The 21,836-nt window shown below is 35.1% G+C and overlaps 2 long non-coding RNA genes across 4 annotated transcripts in view; one reads left to right on the forward strand and one right to left on the reverse strand.

Annotated features, from left to right (window-relative positions):
* The window catches only part of LOC310903337, a 58,651-nt gene extending 49,804 nt beyond the window's left edge, over positions 1 to 8,847 (reverse strand). Inside the window, exon 1 of the long non-coding RNA XR_014587467.1 lies at positions 8,048 to 8,847. This is a non-coding gene — a long non-coding RNA (uncharacterized lncRNA). The remainder of the gene's footprint in view (positions 1 to 8,047) is intronic.
* Positions 1 to 21,836, forward strand: part of LOC310903335 — a 581,276-nt gene that overhangs the window by 118,516 nt on the left and 440,924 nt on the right. The gene's annotated exons all lie outside the window — the stretch shown is intronic.

Consider the following 21,836-nt stretch of genomic DNA (forward strand, 5'->3'; position numbering starts at 1 on the left):
TCATGAATTGGAAAAAAAAAAAGGCAGATAAGAAAGAGGTTGCAAAATATTTAAAAAACTATTTTTTCCCTCCCAGATTGATTCCATATTTGAAAAGTAGTGTTAACATTTGCCTTCCTTACATACTTTAAATGAAAGTTTTTCCCACAAGTAAATAAGAGTTACTGATCCTATTTACAAATACTAGAGGCAGAAAAAATGATATATGGTTCTACTGTTTTGCCCACCTCTAAAACTAGTGTTGAATTATATGCCACTTCTGAGATTAGTTAAATATTGCTTAAAGGCACAGGAAATAATCTTGCATTGACCCATACCTTCTGATGCTCTCAGTAAACCATAGACCCTCAGTTGCATGTTTAGATTTAGCAAAACTATTAAATATGAAAAGTCTTATCTCATAGTATTTCCCTCCAGTGCCTTTGGATGTAGTCCCCTTGTTTTTTCTTAAATGCTTTGCTGGTATAATGTAATGCATTTCATACAATTCATTTCAAACACCTGTTTTTGTTTCTTTGTTTGTTTGCTTTTAAACCAGAAATTGTTTTCAAGGTCATCTTCTTTTATGAAATATTCTGTCCACTGAATGAGTTTCCTTGCACAGTCTGCAGAGAGATGTTCTGATCTGCTCTTTGTATCCAGACGTAGTTAATTGTTTTAACATAAAGGCATATGCTGAGATTTAGGAAGGACTCTCTTCAGAACCCAATAATATCATTATGTTCCAGTTTGAGTGTCAATGATAAACTAGAGATCTTTGTTGCCCTTCAGTTAAAACATGCTAGGTGTGTGGGATACAGTAAACCAGATGTAATAATTAGGCAAATAGTTCAATACTGCATGGTATTTGCTATCACATGACCATTGAACAAGAAGTAAAGCCAACTCATAAAAATTCTATTTGGCTTAAAAGTACAGTAACAATTAATGTTAAACACTTCAATGAAAAAATTATGTAGGCATGGGTAAACTGTGTCAACGGTTTAGCAGAGGAAACAGATTCAAACAGCTTAATAGAGGAAAGGGAACACTGTCAAAGTAAAGAAAAGATTTTTCAACCTAATGACAAAGTAAAAGGAAAGCACACATTCCACCCTGAGTAGTTTTGTTTGGAATCTCTAATTAATATGCATTATAGCAAAGATAAGAAGAAAACAGGTATTTGATAGTTTTAATATACAAAAGCAAGAAAAAATCTTTGAAAGGTAAATATTTGATGTAAAGATTTGTTGAATGGTATTGTTAGAGTCAGTTGAAATATTATCATATTCTCAGATACCACATCACATCCTTTCTTTCCTCATCTTAGGAAAACACTTGCAAATATTTTCCCTGAAAAACTGAAAATGGTCTTTTCTCTACATTCAAGCGAATCCTTTGTAAGCATTTGTAAGAATAAAGGCACAGTTTCTCCAGGAAACAATTCTCTGATCACTTCTGTAGTGGAATAGAACACCAAAACAATTACTGAAGTTGTTAGTGACTCTCACACTATGTTTGTTGGTGGTCTCTCAGAAGCTTTATGTTGATAGGATATTGCTATATTCTAAATGCTAATTCAAATGAAAAAGATGTTTTTAATACTGCTTCTCTTCATATACATTTCATTTAAAGGTATTGTGGAAGAAGAGCAGACAGTTTTGTAAATAGAGGAGGAAGGAGGGGAGCAAAAAAAAAGTTTTTTGGAACAGTAAACAGTATGCAAAAGTTTGAGAATACTTTTCAAGGTATAGAAAAGATAGATGGTTGACCAAAAAGCTGTGGCTTGCATTAAAGGCTGGAAAAGTTGGTGATTTAGAGCTCTTCTAATTGTAGATGTAGTCAGCTGCTGAGTAGATGATGTCTAGGAGGCCTTTCTTCTCTAGGTTATCTGATTTTGTAAAGTCTTTGCGTATTTGTAAAGTATTCCTTCAAGACAGGTGGCCTCTATTTGTAAAGTCTTTGTATCTTTGTAAGGTATTCCTTCAAGACAGATGATCCCTATTCCCTTATCTAATACACTAAGAGAGCCTTTAAAATAGGCCTGTCTGGTCTTTTGAAAAGTGATTATGGCAAAAAAAGGAAGTATTACAGTTTGTTAGTAAAGTCTTTTTCAGAAACTCTAGATAGGGGAACTTTGGCCGGGCTCAGTTGTTTATTAATTGTTGTTTTAAAAGTGGTTATGGCAAAAAAGGAAGTATTACAGTTGTTAAAGTCTTCTTTCATAAACTCTAGGTAAGTGAACTTTGGCTGGGCTCAATTGTTTATTAATTGTTGTCTTTGTTAGTGATACAGATTACTTTTTTTCATTCAGTTTTCTGATAGTGAGTTCTCATCAAAAGTAACATAAATATCAACGCTTAATAAAAAACATCTGTTCTAACAGAGTGAATTGTGTATACTCATGGACATACATGTGAGTGCATGCTCATCTCGTGTCTTTTGTGGGTAGAGGGCAGGTGATGGGCAGAGGTTCTGTCCTCAAGCAGTGTACTCTATCTGTGGAAGCAAATACCTGCAAAACAAACTTTGTGTAGAAGTAGAATTTGCAGTGGGTCTCCTGTACATTTTGTTGTTTCTTTTCATCCTGCTCTAAAGCTGCAGATATATTGTTTCCTGACTTTCTGCCAGAGCCCAGCATAAAGTCTCTGGCTACAAAGTGTAAGAGATTAAAAGAGAATGACTTTTGAATGAGGAGGCTGCTTTAAATTATTCAGAGATCCTCCCTCTTCCTCTGTTCCTTTTCTTGATGTTTTGGATCAGCAGCACATTTCTAGCTGTAAATGTCTTTAGAAAATATATTTTAAAGGAACAACTCCAGTTTATAAGAGACTTTGAAACTAAAGCATACAGACGTCATTTTTGCTTCATTGCATGTAATATAATAGACAACTGTCTTTGTCTCATTTGGCAATATGAAGAGTCACTAAATACACAAGTTCCACATAATCTCTTAAAATCCTTTCAAAGGAAAAAATTTTTTTAAAGGAACAAACATGCAAGTGAAACTTGCCACAGTAACTGGTTTAACTTCAAACTTTTGGCATCAGGGTCCATTTGCTGATCCTTTTGTCAGTGAAAAAATATGCTTTTCTAAGAGCTCTCTAGGAAGAGAATACTCCCTGAGGGTGCTGAGGCATTTTGAAGAAAATAAAAAATGAGTTAAGTCTTCACCCAAAACTTGAACTGGACCCAAACTTAACATTTCTTTAGGCTTGACAAGTTTGGAATGTTTCCTTCCTCTCCACCCTCATTACTTTTCATTTTCATGCTCTTTTGCATTTCCAGTTTCTGGCCAAGAAGTGAGCTATGTGTTGCCGGAATTCTGTACCAAAAAGGGGCAATATTTCTGTGGTATATTTTGGCCTGCTTATAAGAAAAAGAATTTCCCACAGAACCAAAGGGGAACTTGTCTTTTGCCAGAATGCTGGATTTTTTATTTTTTATTTATTTTCTATTTTTTCAAAAATCAAAAGGTTTAGGTAATAACTTAGTAATAACGGTAATAGTTTATAGTTTAAGAAAATAGTTTACAACAATTTCCCCTTCTTTCCCTTTCCAGCTCTAATGCTGTTAACATAATTACCCAAATATAATAATGTTATTGTATATATTTAGAATTTATGTAAATAACTGAAATGAACTCTAACTAGAAATGAAGATTTAAAACAAACAGGATAAAAAAAATCCATATTTAAAAAGAAAAAAAAATTTAGAACCTTTTATATTTGTTTATCACTATCACTAGCCTGAACATCACTAACACTAGATTGAACTGAAAGTTAAGAATTCTGCATACTTGACAGAGATGTGTAAGTACTGTTCTTGTAACCTTAAATGAACTAAGAATCTGACAACACACTTTCTACTTGCCTCTTACACATTTTTCTCAGTATGTGTTCTGCCAGTTTCTGAATGCAATAAAATCTTCAACATGTCAGACACTGAGTGTAAACCTAAATAGCTCTGGCTTGCAGATACCAAACCACTGAACTAAACCCTTGAGAAATCCACCCTATAAAACTTGCCTTGATACCTGGAGCTTTTTGCTTCTGAGATTCAGTAATACGAGTTATTACCACTAAGGACTTACACAGTTATGATGTGATGATACATTGCTGTTCTAATGAAAGATAAAAAACAAAACCAAGCAAACAAATAAAAAAACATCTACAAAAAAAGGAGTTCTGTCTCAGATTTAAATAATTTTTGAATCATGGCTTCCTTAGGGACAAGCATTCTTCACAGCCAGAAGGTACATTTACTTTCTGACAGCCTGTCTGACTCTTTTTGACAGCAGCTACCCTGAAATTGCTGTGGGCCTTTGGAAAAATTAACTGGTTTTGTTTTATTTGTTTTTAAATAGTTTTTCAAACAGCCTTTATTATTATCATTATTATTTTCCTTCTGATTAGAGATGATTGCCCATGTTTCTGTTGCTCCAGAAATTGTGTTATGTTAGGAATGGAAATACACTTCCAAAAGGCAAGAATTTAGCTTAAAAAGAAAAGAAGAAAAAAAAGGAAAAAAAAGAAAAGAAGGTTGTTGGAGGTGGAAAATAGCTTTCTGGGTTACTTAATTTGACCCTGTGCCATTGCATTATTGTGCGGGATGGGTGAGGTTTTGGGGAGAGGATGAGCAATTCCATTGTGTTAACTAATAATACCTGGCTAAGACATTTTACTTACTGGGATTTTCCTGCTCTTATGAAGTTTGCTTTGGCATCCTGTACAGGAACGTTGTGTCTTTGCACTGTTAGGTACACTACTTAAACAAGGTATTCAAAAATAAAGATATGGATGCATACCTAAATGAGCATAGTTTGCTTATTTTCTGTTTCTGATGCTTTAGTGTGGGTAGGATTGAGCCCATAAGAAATTTTTCCTTTGAGCCTTTTCAGTTTAGGAATAGATGCAGAATGGCAGTGTATGAGGTCCAGAGGCCAAATGCCTTTCTTTTGGCTGGATATGCACATTGAACATATGTAGAAAAGTCACATGCAATGGCACTCCCAAAACTACTGTCTGGTTCTCACTGCTAAAAATATTGAACTAATTTAATCTTAAACACGAACAATTTAGAATTTACCTTCAGTGTGTCTGCCTTCTCTATGGGCGCTTCCTCCTCCAGATAGCTACTTTCCTAGAGTAACTGTTAACCATAGTTTTTCCTAACAGTGTATACAGCCAGAATCTTAGGTTTCATGCGTTTGCAGAACTCTGTGAAGGAGTAAGTGGTATGTTGATTTAGACGAGTTGACAGTTTTGCCTGCAGTGTCAAAATTGCTTTTCCCAGGCCATTGCCATTAAACATTTTTCTTGCCTTCCTCCTGATCTCTTAAAAAACAAACACACAAAACAAAACCAAGGAAGTTTTTTTTCAAATCAAATTCTAAACATATTTGTATATAGAAGAGAAATTCACACAACCCAATATGAGCCATCTAATTAACCTGTGCAAGTATGTGCCCTGGGGACCCATTATCACCAGCTGAGAGTCACGGGTTGTCTCCAGGGTGCACACCAGTGTCTTCACATTGACTGCACAGAAGCCAAGGAGTCTTGCTGGCTAAAGCAAGTGCCTAATCATTAGCAGTGTGCCGTCACTCTCCCTGTCATCATTTTGGTTTATGATATGATGCTTCTGTCACTGCCATTTAACAAATTCCACTTGATTTAAGGGTTTATACTGAATCATCTCAGAGCCCTTAAAAGAAGACCCAAAGGTCTGTGGGATTCTTTAGGTCTGACTAAAGAACCCTAGAAGGAAATTCCTAGTCCACTTTTTAATGAAAAACAACTTGGACTTGCTGGTTTCTGAGTAGATAACCAGAGGGTTTTTTTTTTTGTTTGTTATTGTTGCAGTGTATTGTAGGCTTTGGCATGTTGATTTGGTACCCTTTGGCTACTTAGAGGTTTGCCACACCAAGGCTCATTATTCCTGGGCTAGGTTCTGTACTGTGAGGAGTGCTGAGCTCTGAAAGAGGAAAGCAGCGCAGAGCAGAGCTCATGGAGAGTTCTTGTGAGTATCGTGCATTGAAGACAGATACAGAGTTTACTTTATGTTGGGATATTTTTGAACTGGAAATCAAAATTACTATATTGTCAGTTATAATATTTAATAAGGAATTAAGATTGTATAATGCAATTGATTTTTAACAATTGACAGGTGTAGTTACTGCTAGTTACTCTAATGACTGTTATACCTGCACGTTTTTGCTGAAGCGGGATATATAGAATGCCTACTATATTTATGAACCAGACTGAATATATCTTCTACACCATTTATTAAATGATAATAAAGTATTTATAAATAGGAGAACAATATAAAATGTTACCATATGCTCAAAATAATGATGAGGCATTTACCCTCACTCATGAGAAAATGTTTTGGATCCAAGCTTGTTGTACCATATGGACATGGATGAGAAAAGAAAACAGTTATGTGTGTTTCATGGGAGTGTAGATTTTTCACTTCATTATGGACAAAAAGAAAGGAAAAATTAATCATATAATCAGGTTTCTCAAAAGTATTTCTCAAACTGAAAAGCCTCATTGCATTTATTACAATGCAAATTTTTCACCTCTGACACAGATACCTTGCCAATAATGTACCTCAGGTGCAGTTACTGTTAAATAAGTGTACTATGTCACATGGTTTTAAATTTATTTGGATAGAAGACTTTTGTTTCTTTGATGCTGCATTATTCAGGGAGAGAGAATTTGCAATTTATTCCTTTCTAATTTTATAATAAAAGTTTAAGGTCCAAAGTCTCAGCCAATGTGGAAATTGGCAGAACTCCACTGGAATCAGAAGAACTTTGCCAGTTCACACCATCTGAGATGTCACCATTTATTTTATTTTTTGCTAATGATATTGTGTAAAAATGTCATGATTGAACGCAGATAAATTATTTGTAATATAATCCCAAAGTTTGGTGCAGAAAATGTTTCTTTTATATCATACAAAGTCTGCCTTAAATTGTTCAAGTTAAGCTGAGAATGAAAAAACATGAAATGGAAAACCCTAGAAATAGAATTATTCTGTTTTATTATCTGAGTGCTTAGCACTTTGCCTGAATGATAATGTTTTTCTTAATATATAAGGCATAGTTTCTGCATGATTTCAGTTCTCTTTTTCTTCTTAAAAGAGAAATGAATATTTGGATAAGTTAGTGAAGCGGTAAGGGGAACAAAAGAGGTATTTTTTTTCTTCAGAGATAATGAGGGAAAGTAAGTGCCCAGAACCAAGTGTTTCTGCCAAGCAGTCAGTCTTTTTGGGTCCCAGGAAATAATAAAGAGGAAAAACAAACAAAACAATTTAATGAAACAAAACCATCCCCCAAACCTTGCCTGCCTATAATAATAAAATAAATTTAAATCCCAGATAGTATTATAATGTTCCCAACTTTCCAATCTGAATGAGGTGTGAAGTTTTATATTTCTATAAGGCAGTGATAAAAATTCAAATATATGATTTGGGGAAGATGTACGGAAGTAGCATGGGAGAATTAGGAAGTTCCATTTGATATTTATGCAACAACATCCTTTTTCCAAAGATGAGTTAATGGAAATTTTCGGGAACTTCCCTGTGCCTGTCTTCTGTCTTACTGATAAGGATCGAGTTGAAGTCCTAAGTAAGACCTTTAAAATGGTCTACTAGGAAAGCAGAAAGTACTTATGGCACTAACATTGGTCCCATGGAACATAATGATAAGGCCGTCAGCTCTCACCATTACCATAAATAAGTAGGTAGAGTAGGAGCATCTTTACAGATTAATTTGTAGTTTAAATTTAACCAAACTTTACAGCAAACAGAGATTTCCGTATGGATTCAACAGATACTATGATAGCCACTCCCTAAACTGCAAATTGCTTAGCACTGTAAATATATATATTATTTTATACATACAGGCATGCATTCTTCACACTCTACCATGTGTTAACACATCATATATATTTTCTCTGCACTGAATAATGCAGCTACCACTCATTTCCCCTCACACCTGCCTGTAAATTCCATGCTTTTTCCATATGTATTTTGTTATGGCAAAAAAGAATAGCCTTACCTTTACACTTCAAGGTTTCATCTTCCCCAGGAAGTGTGGTGTATTCTTGGTTTAGCCATCCTGAGTTAATTAGCGAGAGATACAGTTCCAGTCAAGATGAAGCAGTTTGTGGTTTTCTTATCAGTTTGCTGGTCAAATACCTGTTAGTATTTCATGGTTTTGCACCAGGCTGTAAAGCTCATCTAGGAAGATGCTAGTTACTGGAGGGTCAGCCAGTGGTTCCATAGCTGTACTGTTAGCAATTCCTGAGCTATGTAGTTTAGACCTAGCTCTAGTATACTTAGACTATGCTACAGACACATGACATATAGACATGACTTAAGTTTTTAAACACAACTCAAAAAAGTTACTCCAGTCAAGAAGAATTTTCCCAGTGAATTTCAGTTTCTGCGCAGCCTGGGTTATAAGCACCCCCAGACAGCCAGGGCTGCCAGCTTTGGAGCCTGAAATCTGAAAGCTCTGACAGCACGGTTAGCTGAGGTTCTCAGGGCTGCATTGTGCATTGCTGAGGTACAAGTGCTGTGCTGGTTTTGAGGCTGGTGTCGTCCTGCTGTCCAGGCTCCTGGCTCCACAGCATTGAGTCTGGAGTCTCTGAGAGCTTCAGTATAGCTCTAGTTCAAGGGTTTGGCACTTTTCCGTAGGAAGCACTCTTGTGACACAGGGTTCCAAGTGTTTTCAGCTTCCTGGCTCTTAGAAAACCCCACGTAGTACGGCTGGCCAGAGCTGCAGGGCCTGGGTCCTAGCCAGGAACCAGGCAAGCCCTGGTGGGTGCTTTGCCAGCACACTGATGAAAGTTTGTTGAATCACTGACATTTCTGCAAAACACTTCAACTTTGACAAATTGTCATTCTCAATTTAGTCATAAAATAACTCAGCAGTTCTATTTATGAATGTATTGTGAATATATTTAGGTTTCTTTTGGACTATAATTCAAATGAAGGTTTTGATGAATAATTTTACTTATTAAAAGGAAAGATGAGTTAAGTACTTTCAACTTTAGCTTCATTACGATAGTTCTGAATGTGCACATCTGCTGGAGGAATGCCTAACAATGTTTTCAGCTACTCATTAACAGCAACTTAGATCAATTGCTGTTTTAACAGGAATGTTTACCTAAAACATTGGAAAAAATCAAATTGCTGATTCCTTCTGATTGAAATAACCTTATTTGACTTTTTTTTAATCCTTGTTTTAGAGACTCACTAAAAAAATGAATAAATACAAAAGAAACAGCAGGAACACAAGGGATGTTTTTAACTCAAGAGATATCAAGCCTATAACTTTTGATTGCTAAGAAATACACAGAAAATAAATCCAGATAAGATTAAAGAGGCCCCAGAGGAAGTGAAAGAACATTGTTTGCGCTAATATGTTGGATAAGTAATGAATAACTTTAGCTTTAAATCACAATAAACATATTTTAAAACTTAAATTTAGAATGTTAGTTTCTGTAGTCTCTTCTACTGCATGCTTTGCAAACTCATTCATGACAGTTGCTCACTGTGAACGTGTGTGATCTGTAAATCACTCTCAAGTACTCTTTGTGCAAGCTTGCATTCTTTTATCTTAGTTTCTAAATGGAAGCACATTGAATTATTTGAACATTTGTACCTTAGTACAAATTTTAAAATCTGAGTTACTTTTAAATTCTTAAGTCTGACACCTGTATCATACTTCAAGGCTGATTGTATGTAATTGTATCTGCACCTGACTTTTAAGAACAATTTCCTAGTTTTTGGTGTACCTCATCAGTACTTCCTTGAGTACATTAGCTGTCCAGATTTTGCTTGATGGTCACTATTTTAGCTTTCTAAGACAGTTTATTCTTAATATTTCTCTTGAGGATATAATTTCTTCTTTGTGCTTTGCTTATTTTCTTCTTGAATACTGTTGAAAGAATGATTGTATATTCCAACTAGCTGATAGGTCATCGCTGACAAAGGTCCCAAAACTCAGATATTTAAGTTCAACTGAACTGCTTGTGTGAATGCTGTTTTGTCTGATACCATACGGTTACCCATGTCCATCTCTGTCTTATCAGCTTTATAACGACCTTTCATCCTCTTCATCTCTTCTTATCATGTATGTTCAGGTAATCACAGAATGCACTCATTGGGCATTCAAAGCAGGATGAAATCAAATTACCTTGCTATATGTGAGTATGCTACCCCTTTTCCATCTCTGTTGCATTAGTAAATGTTTCTGGAAAACAGACACGACATAAATCAGCTTCTTTACTGAAAGATCCACTGGGAAAGAAAAAAGGTACCTGCATCCATCCTTCCTGTGGCTGAAGGCAGCCGTGTTGTTTCAGAGAAATACATTGTACACGTCACCAACTTCTTTTTCCATTGTAGATTACTGTGACAAAAATTCATTTTCATGTGGTTTTATCCCATTGATGTTTCTTTTGTTAGGTTTGAATTTGGTCTCACATGTTAATCTTTCTGGGTATATCTATGCATTTCATATTTGGCATTCTTGTATAAAGAGGTTTTTCTGCACAAAGAATGCTTGATGTTTTGTGACTCATTCCTCAGAGTATTTTATTTCATAGAAGACCTAATTCATATTACTCTTACACCACTTCAATTATAAATATTGTGATTTTTTTTCCTGTTTAATAATTTTCATGCTGTCTTCTGTCTCTAAATCTTCAGCTAGCTGAACCCTCTAAAAACAGAGGAAGGATTTGGAATTCTGTTTCATTTAGAGATTCTCTAAACAGATAAAGTTTTCATTATTATTATTTTTAAAGAAATTCAGTCTCTGTATAGTTCTGTCATGAGCCATTCTTTTTAAGAATAACACAAACACAATGTGTTTGCAAACACATTGCAAACACAATGCTATGCAAACACAAGCATAGTGTGTAATGGTAAAGGATATGTGTTGTATACTATGGTTTGTTTCAGGTTCTTTGAGGTGAATGCCCCATGCTTGTTTCCATGGAAGTTATGAAAGGGTTCATGTATTTTATTAAATTTCACTTTATATATTTACTTGCAAAAGAATACTCACACCTTTGCTTTTTGTCTACAGTTATACTTTCAATAGCAGCACACTGCATGTACAGACATGTTAACGGAAGGTGTGTATGGCCTCATGAGTGGAATGCTATGGAAGTCATCAAAGAACTTGCAGTTCTCTCGAGAGAACTTATGACTTCCCTAAAAAAGGAAGAAATTATCCTATCTTCATTGGCTTCTCCACTGGTACCTCTGTTTTCAGTTTATTTTGGTCTGTAGAACTGCACTACTGTCAAGCCTTTCCTGGCTTTATATGAGCTTAGAACTTCTTGTTTCTCTAAATTGCTGTTTCTTCGTTTGTCTTTTCTGTGTCATCCTTTCCAGAAAAGTATAGTCTAATAGAATGGTGGTAGATATCAAGAACAGATCTTCAACTATCCTATTCAGTGGTGTAAAAACAACTTGGTGACCATCTAGACTACATAGGCACTGTTCCTACAAAAAAGAATTTAAGATACAGAATTAAAATTGTTCCTTACGCACTTAGAAATTGTGATAGATCAGCAAAATATCTGTGAGATTTCAAAAGAACAAAGTGTATGATTAGATCAAGCATTGTCTACATTTTTTAAAGTCTTATTTTTGAGGATGCTTGTATATTAGTTAAATTTGACATAGTCTGGCAATGATAAACTGTTATAAGGTCTACATCATAGTAGCATAAATGTGTCAATTTCTTTTAGTGGCTTGTGTTCATTTGTTTCTTGCTTTGTGATATTGAAGATTCTTGGGAGGCTATTTCATATTTAACCACAAGCAAAATTTTGTGCTTGTTTTGGGATCTTCTTGGTTCTCTTCGGGTCATAGGGTATTCCTTTAAACTCTTAACGTGCCTGACAATGGATTAGTCCATTTGGAAAGTTCATTTAGTTAAGATTAGGTTTTTTTTTTTTTTTTTGTTTTGTTTTTTCTCTTTTCCTTTTTTCAGGTACTGTATGCGCTGTGGAACCTGTGATTTGTTGCTGCTTTTGTTCTTGTTTTTAGAGTCCTCAGACACCTTAAGTTTTGCACTGTGGAGGAACTGAGGAAAAGTTCCCACTTCTTTTTCCTGTACGTTCTTGTTTGGGAACACTATGAAGCTTAAGACAAAAGGCACAGTCTTAAAGGGGAGTATTGCTGAAAATAAGCTGGCTTTATTTATATCTGGAAGTACATTTGGATGACATTACAAGTCATATTGAAGACTGTGAAGTATTCACAGACTTTAGGCAATTCACTGTTTGATTTTTTTTTTCATTAATTCCTGGCATGTTAAAAAAATATAAATATTGAAAGCGATTATTAATGCCCAAGAAATAGGCTAGTACCATTATTATATTTGCTTTAAAAATAAAAATAGAATGTAAAGCTATTCATTTTGTGACTCTTCTGTTTGAAAACAACTGTTTTTCCATGCTGATACCAATTTGTAAAATGGAGATAAATCCCTTATTGTGATGAGTAGTACTACTGACTGCTTGACTGAGAGAGGTAAGTAACATTTTGTTTGTGTAAGTAATGAGCTGTTGGAACTAAGTCCTGAGACATATTGGGAGTGACAGATGTAGTGTAAATATACCACAGGTTTTAAGATTTTGTTTGACGTCTCAAAATATGCTTTAAGACCAAGACAACATTAGTGTTTTATGGCAATGTAAGTATAGCAATATACGTAAGAAGATGTGCTATATATTTTTGAAGGAAAGATGACTCATTTTACCATTCATAAGTACTGTAACAAAAGCTTACAGGAAAAGAAACTGAGAATCAATATTAAATCACATTATGACGCAGAAGTCTCAAAACTTTTAGGTTCAGGTTTTAGGAATGTGCATACCAGTTACATGTTTGTATTTACTTTACTAGAAACTAAATTATGGACTTGTGGCCAGGATTAATCAAATTGCAGAAGAAATGTCATATTTCCTTAGTTTTAAGCATTTAACAATGTTCTCTTAATTTGTCCTAGCATGGTTTAGCATGGCATTGGTCATAACTAAAGATGTTACCATTCCATTTTTAAGTAAATCCCATTTCCCTAAGGTATGTCTGCGTGGATATCAAAAAGTGAATTCTGTGGGTGTTGATAGTTGTGAAGAGATTATTACTATGATTCTGAAAATCCTTCCTTATGTTAGATATATTATCCTGGCAACTGGAGCTGTCAGATTTGCTAGCAGATGTAGAAAGGGTCACTTCTAGCACAGAAACAATTATTTGGACTGTTTTGCAGAGATTTGGTCCTCTTTTTGAAATTGTGATTCATATATATCCTTCTTGACATATATTTACAGCATGCATTTCAGTGTGTTTCTTTTCTGCTATAGATTGCTTGTCACCATTAGTTTTGTGCTATGACAGCAGAGATTATACATCTTCTGACCAAGCTCTCTATCTAGGCTTCAGTTCTGATAGAAACATCTTTTTTGTCTTCCTGTATATTTCCACTATGAATTCTGTAATGTTTATTCTCTTTCATCATTAAAAAAAACAACAACACAAAACAAAACAACAACAACAACAAAACAAGCAAGAATATTAAGCTTAGTATTTATTAATCCCCACCGTTGTGTTTTTTGTCTGTAATTTCCGTTTTGTATTAGGTACACCTCAATTACGTGCCACATAAATTGTGTAACAGAAAGGAAAGGAATTTTAAATCCTCTGAAATTTTCATATTTTAATGCAGCATTTAAAGATCCTTATCTGTGCTCTTTATTTTACTATAATATAAATAACAGTCCCATAGGCCCTCTTGTTGACCTTTTAAACCCATCAACACCACTGAGGTCCAAATAAAGGTGACTTGTATTTCCTTGCTATTATATGAGATTTAGATTTCAGTTTCCTCTTCTATTACAGTTAATGAGCACCCAGGAGGCAGTGTAGTCCATTGGTGTGCAGTGTGTTCTGTTTGGTGCTCTGTCTACAGAGGCTTTATGTATGTATATATGTATTTATTTATTTATTTAGAAGCCAAGCCTACAGAGGAGCAGCTTTTCATTCAAGCTTTAGTCTGTTGTTTTTAGCACTGTAAGGCTCTATCTAGATGCTTGATATGTCTCTAAAGACAGTAGCCATCACAAAAAAAAAAAAAGTAACACTTACTAAATTCCTGATTTGCCAGCTCATGAGACTTTTGAGGCCATGGAAAATACATATCTCACAGGGCTCAGAGACTTAACATGGTTGTTAAAACAGCCGTTTTCATATTAGCACCATGTCATTAGCATGGGCACTCCCTTTTATAACACACTACTGAAAATTGCTGATGCCAAAAGCTGCCTTATTTTTATTAAGAAGGACTAAACATCCATTCTCTTCTGAGAGAAGCCAGGAGACTGAAGATGCCATTTCATATGTTGTTCCCCAAGCTTGAAGAGGCAGTACCCTTCTGACATCTGTTGGTACTTAACACTTTTAAGAAAATCAGTTACATTTTATTGAGGTTTTATAGAGGGCATCCTTTAAAAAACTTTTTGCTAAATAATAAATATACAGGCAAATAAGACTAATCAACAAGTAAATGTTAGATTTTTCATAGGCTGTAGGTAACCATTTTTGTGATGTATGTTAGAAGATGTATCCATTAAAGTCCATGTTACTATCCAAATGGATTTACAAACATTAAATACATCTTCCCATAAAACATAAATAATGTAGCCCCATTTTTACCTTTTTGAAAGTCCCAATGAAATTGAAGAATGTTCATTAACAGTATTTTTGGCCAGCTTCCACATGTAGGCTGAATGATTTTAAACAAGGTTAACTTCTTTTTGCAAGGTTATGTATTCCCACCAAACACGGTTGCTTTGCCACTGTCCAAGTTTCTAAATTTAAAAATTCTGTGATCATGAGGGGTTAAAGCTTACCTGCGAGGTGAAAGCATTGACTATCAGAGCAGAGATGTGCGACGTGGCGTTCAGTATGCAAGCATGGAAATCAGTGATGATGATCTAGAGAGAGTCTCTGGGTAGCTCTGTGAATCTGGTTGTATAGAGAGTGACAGTCTACTCCCAGCCAAATTTTAAAAAATAATTTGGTGGACAGATTGTGGAAATACCCAGCGTCTCGTCTTCAATGTAAGAGATGATCTATTTCCTGCCAAGCCATTTCTAGCTCCCTAGAAAATGCCTCCAGCTTCTCTGTGTGTGCTAATCTCACAGAGAAAGAAAAAATGAGAAGAAAAAAACTTATCATTTTTGAATGATTGTTCCACTTATGAAAATGAATATAAAAGGAGCATTCTAAATGTTCTTTGTTGAGCAGAAAATAAAAAGGGAAAATACCAATGTTCAGCAAAGAATGAAGTGGTGAGGTGGTATTATTATGGTTGTGTTAGAGGTGGGAAGAAACGTTGGTGCAGCTGCTAAGACTAACAGCCACCTTCTCATTAAGCTGAATGAGGGAACAGTTAATGCATATATGGTTAGAGATAGTTGAAAATATTGCTACAACCCCTTAAAAATGACTTAATGTATAAAGCTGTTCATTATTATTCTGTGATTATGTTGGAGAAGTCTCTTGGTGGGCTGGAAGTTAGATGCAGAAGTAGCAGAAGCTGCATTGGCTGCAGCTGGGTGTCGGTACATGTGAGAAAAAGGTCAGATGCTACAGGAGCACACAGGAAAGGAACAGGCAAAGCTCCAGGTGCTACCAAAGAAGCAGTTATGCTGTGATCTTAAGAAAGAGCTAAGCAAGTTTTACGTAAAGTGCTTGCTAAAAAGAGGCATGAAGCTGGGAGCAAGAAAACTATCTCCTGCTGCTTGATTCCCGTTGTGTTCAAGAAAAATGGGCTTTAACATACAATTCTCTGTAGATTGCACTGATGAAATTCTTGACTCTATCATCAGTTCCTTCTCTTGAGAAAACAAGGATTAGTGCCAGAATTTTGGATGGACATGTAGGTCAAAAGAGTCAGACCATTTTGTTTCAATAATTGTTTGCTTATTATGCTCTTGATAAAGGAATAAACAGGACACTCACTTTTTCTAGGCAATATAATTATCAAGAGATGGTCCCTGTTCCAAAACACAGCTTTGCATGGGCAAGACAAACAGAAGGTATGAGGAGGTATATGATGTACAAGCGAAGTGAGCACTGCAGCTTTTGCAGCCTTTCTGACTGCCCAGAATCTCTGCTGCCCCTCTTTTTTCTTCAAAACCTCTGCTTTGCATTCCAACCCTTTTTTTCCTGTAAGTCCATTTATGGACTGAGGGTTGCTACCTGGCTCCTGATATTCAGAAAACAGTCAGCAGCTGTAGTTGCTGTATTTCAAGTTTGAATTTATTGAAATAAATGAACTGATAACATAATACACTGCAGCATCTTTCCATTGATATGGCACTTTTAATTACTTAATACATTCCAAAATGATTTATTAGCTATTCTCAATATATTCTCAAAATAATGACAAATGAAAAAGAGCCTTTTTTTATGACAACACATTTCAGATACTCGGAAAACCCCTAGATGGAGTGGTTCAGCCCCTCCTTATAGGTATGACTTCAAATGCACAATAGTGTGAATCTTACTTGTTGCCAGCTTGAGAAGTGGACATAATTACAACTTTGCAGCTGCTTCTCCTAAAGAAAACAAGCAAATAAGAAGACCCACACCTTTTATTACAACTAGAAGAGAATATGCTCGAAGGGAATATACTTATGCCAGAAAAAAGAAGCCATAACCAATATAATACTCTTATCCAACTTATTCCAAGCACATTAACAGCTAGAGTATGAAACTGCAAGAATTAAAAAAACAAAAACAAAACAAAAAAACACTTCCTCAGCATCCGTTACCAATATAGACTAAGCTGGAAAATAACAGTGGAAAGAGTTTTGTCTATGACAAGTCTGTGTAGGTATTTAGGTACAGGTAGTAGTGGCCTTTGTACTATACTAGGCCAGCACTAGAATGCGCACTCGCACCAAACAAAAATAAACAATCCCCCCAAACCAAACAACCCAAACACCCAACCCCCAAAATTCCAAAACAAATCTTATCAATCATTAAAAAGAGTTCAGCTGGTTTTTGGCTTAACTCAATAATTTATCATCTGTCCATCTTGATTTGTTGTCTTGTTATTTGTTTTTGTTGCCTATCTTAGTGGCTCACTAAGATGTGTTCACTTGAGTACTTCTCAAAGAAAATTTCTTGGAGGGCAGATTAATACCTTGCTGATACAAAACTGTCAGTATTTCATTTTCTTATGTGCCTATGTGATGTACAGCAGTAAAGTATTGATACTGCATACTGCAGGTCAAAGCAGCTGGGACAAGTAGTAAGCCACAGTGTAGTTTGTGCTGAGAGTCTTGGGAAGACTCCTGTGGTGAATAAAGGCTTTCCAGGTTGGTTTCAGATGACCTGGATTAATCTTTAAGTCAGAATAATTCACTATCTTGATTTGAAGTATGCCGTGTACATAAATTCCTTATCCTTTTTTTTTTATATATGCTTGTTGTTCAGCATAACAGTACCACTCAAAATACCCAGTCAGCCTGTATATAATATGATGTCAAGAGGTACATAGAAGTCAGAAAAAATATGAAGAATATTAATTTTCTTGATTCATTCATAAAATATATATTTTATTACCTTTTTTCTTAAAAAAAAAAAGCACTTACCAGAAAAGTAGCAGACAAATATTTATGTCTTCTGATGAAGATCTTTTAACCCTTATTAAAGTCACCTGCAGTTCATAATCTGTTATCATTAAACACCCAGAAACAAAACATGTACAGTATAACAACAATACATTCTTTATTTATAAAATGACTCACATTGCTTCTATCCTGCTTCCCACAGATCAGAGCTTTAATAGGGATATAAATAAGAAACTTAACATATGTGACCTTTTGACCACAGAGTGTTAAATTCCAGGGACTATATTGCTCTACCAGTTTTTTTCTTCTATTTCAATGTGTATTCATTGTAGTTCTGTTGGAAATTGTGTGATTTACAATTGATATTAGGTTATGATATGAATTATATTCAGATACGCGGAGAGGAAAATAGTGGAGGAGCAATTCTTGCTAAGGATGTTGAAAACAGTTTCCACTTAACCTTCAAATGCAGTGGAAATGACACGATTGCATTGAGGTACAGTTTTATCTTTGGGAAACATCTGCTTCTGTACAAAAACTTGATCTTTTTCTGTCCAATACGATAGTTCGTGTTAACATTTGGATCTTGAAATGTGCAATTCCACAAATGTATGACCAGTGTGAATTAACTCATGAAGTCTGGCAATGCAAATATTGTTTATTCTGGGCAAAGAGACTTAAAATAAACCCACAGAAGGTTCTATTGTGATGCAGATCCAAATAATATTTTTGTGACTTGGAAATATTAAGATACTTATTTTTAAAATATACTGTTAGCTTGACAATATCTGCACTTCAAACAGGCAAATTCTGTCAAGAGAATAGTTTGCTCTCCTTGAGTATTTGTAAAAGAGTGATTTTATCTCATTTTTAATAAAACATATGAAAATGAACAAACAAAATGCATTTGTGTTTCAAGCTTAAAATCAAGATGTACTGAAAATCCTTTCAGAGAAACAGTCATCTGAAATTTCTAGTTTCATCCTGCAAAGCTGCAAGTTCCAGCTATTCAGAAAAAAGTTCTTAGTGTTTTACGAGCTGCTTCTTGAACCTATAGGTTTTTGTTTTTTTCATGCAATGCTTCTCCAGACAAAAAAAGCACTTCCAAATTTCACAAGGCTTTTTCAGTTTTGACACAACTATTGTGATCACCACAAAACATACTAGCCATAAGATCCTCAAATATGCTTCAACATCTCTATTCAATTATTACTGTTAAATAAACCTAAGACCAACAGAAAAACTGATTTAGTGTAGGAGATATCTTTCAATCAGTTTATTTTCTACTCTTAGATAGTCATGATGTCACACTTGAGATGCACTGGTGTGCACAATTTCAAATACATTTTTGACAACAATCATGGTGTTTTCTGAGGTCCATTCAGGATAGTGTGTTGAACACTGCTTCAAAATAGACTGAAGACATGAACCAGAAAAACCATGAATCTTATGGCTATGTTCTTTCTGTGTGTGGAAGGAAAATGAAGACATTCCTAAGGACAGGAAACAAAGTGGTATAAATTGACTGAAAGGGAGCATAAGATACTGCTGTCAGCTGGGCAAGGCCCAGAGGCTATAGGATTTACTATTATGTCTGCTTGTAAATGGAAGCTTACATTAGGGTCCATGTTTTGGAATCAAAATCATAAGGCTCAAAGTCTGCTTACCAGATGACTTCTAATTCTTCTAATAATTGTGTCTGCAGTGTATAAAATGTGTGCAGGAAGACAAAACTACAAGAACAGTTAACATTAAGTAGAACGGCTTATCAACAGATGCCTTAAATATTTGCAGAACAGTCAGGAATGGAGGTGTTCAAAGTTTGTTTCCTTTTTCAAAACCTTTTGGACAATCTCTCTGATTGTGCTATCTGTGGAAAAAGTATGGCAAGAGATAACAATTTGTATAACTTTTAATTTTTACAATTTTTATAATGTATAAAATATTTTTTATAAAATTTTGCATTTTTTGTAACTGCTATATTTTATATAAATTTTTATAATGTTTCAAAAGTAATTCTCACTGGGAGTATTTAAACCTAGAGGGGCTGGGAATGAATGCTGCTTCTTTTTTTTTTTTCTAGTTAAATTTTATACCTCTGTTCTATATAAGCATATCACTTTTTCTGCCATATAAAGAGAGGGTAGGGTTTTTGTTCATTAGTTAAAAAAAAATAATCTTTTACAGTTGGGTTGACTGAATTTTGTAGTGAAAATACTCACAGCAGACCACATAGTATCACTGGAGAACTCTATTGCCTTTGCTATGAGTAGTATTTGAAAGAGGGGTGAAAAATCCACTCAGAGGATTTTCCTTTGTGCCTAAGTTTACTTTTAGGTGAAACTAAAGTTACAGCATTCTGTTGTTGTGTAGCAAGGTGGCTCAGGAGCATCTCTAGTTTCTGGTGTATTGAGAGAGCAGTCCAAATGAAAGTAGGCTCAAGCTGAACTCATCTCTGGTCTCCTAGAAAGCAGAATGATGGCATGGCTCCTTGATCATACCATGATCATTAGAAAGCGGTGCACAGGGAGGGAGGAAGAAAGATGTATTTGTCAGCGTCAGAGGGACTGGCTCAGTTTTACTTATGCTGCTGTCTTAACTTATCTATAATATTTCTATCCTGTGGGGATCCCAAAGTTTTATCAGGTATTCTGTGGTTCAGTTCATAATCTTAAAATTGCCTTTTGCACTTGACCTATCCTGATATCAATCTGAAGAACCAAGAAGTAACCCCAATAACTTTGCTTAAAACAATATAATCATAGTTTAATCTAAGAGAAAGTTCTTTGAATTTATTTGGGAGTATCTTCCTCTGGGACATTGTATAGACACATCTTTCCCTGCAGTAACTACATGTTCTTAACTCCCAGTGTCTAAATATGCAGATTAATAGCTCATCTGGGTCTGACTTTCCTTGTTCTGAAGAGCAAGAACTTGTCAATCACTGTTGTCACTGATATTTGCACATGCACTTTCTGTTCACTGGAGTCTGGGGTCATCTTTCTGTTGCATGAGCTGCTATTGCTATGTTAGTCTTCCCATTTTTTGGATGCTGCCTGTACAGTTAAGGTGAGCAGTGTAGAGTCAATTCCTCTTCTAGCTCCCAGTTTAGTGCAGCAATCCCTGCTCTCCATATGTGGACTGAACACTTTGTGTTGCGGCAGCATATTGTTCAGTCTTCTCTAGGATTCAAGTAGCCCAGCATCATCAAGATGAAACCCTAATACAAACTTTTCTCTAGGTATTTATTTGGCATTGAAGTGTAAATAACCACTTGTCACTATTATCTTGTCATTTCTTAATGCAATTTCACTGCTATTAGTTTCTTCAAGTCTATCTACATAAAAAGCCTGGGGAGTTGTTTCCCTTACCCTAACCAATCTTTTCTTTTTTTTTTTTTTTTTTTTTTTTTTGGCAGGGGAGGGTGAGAAGATGGGAGGAGGGACTGAAGTTCACCTTAAGGTTTAGGTTAGTTGAAGTGGAAAAAAAAATGTCTGGAAAAGCTGGTCTTCAATAATTGGTCAAATGCTGAATTTTTGAAAAGAAATTGTCACATTATGTAGTATCGCTAAATTCAGTAGATCAAAAATGGTCTGTATAAAATTGTTTTATTTCATTACTTTCTTTCAATGGTCTTTTTCTTGACCTTCCCTTACTCATCTTCATGTGTTTGGCATTAAAGGGTGCTTACATCCACCTCCTTTGAGAAAGGTGACTTTAACTCTTTTATCCTGAAGATACTGTCTCTGACTGTTCTCCTGACTATCTTTACTTCTTTGCTATCTATGCTTGCCTCCAGCTATCTACATTTTAACTTTATCAAGTTTTTTTAATCTATTGAACAACTGCTATATAAATAATTTATGAAAACTTTCAGATCTTTGAGGATACATTAAATTATATATGAATAAACTAAATGTTTATTCCAGTAAAGGTACATTAATGATTTTATATAGTTGTATGGTTCTGTAACTAGTATTTTCTGGACTTCATCACCTTACGCAGATCTGGAGAAACCTTTGGAATGGAAAATTATTCTTTCTGGTATTATTTTCTAAATATATTATAGAAATCCTTCCAATGGTGTTTCACAGTGCCTTGGCTATTATTGGTTATGAAATATTATTCATGAGTTGTTGACATTAGAAAAAAATGGGTAGAAGTACTCTTGAGCAG

This window comes from Anser anser (assembly GCF_964211835.1).
Source record: "Anser anser genome assembly, chromosome: 8".
NCBI classification, from domain to species: Eukaryota; Metazoa; Chordata; class Aves; order Anseriformes; family Anatidae; genus Anser; species Anser anser.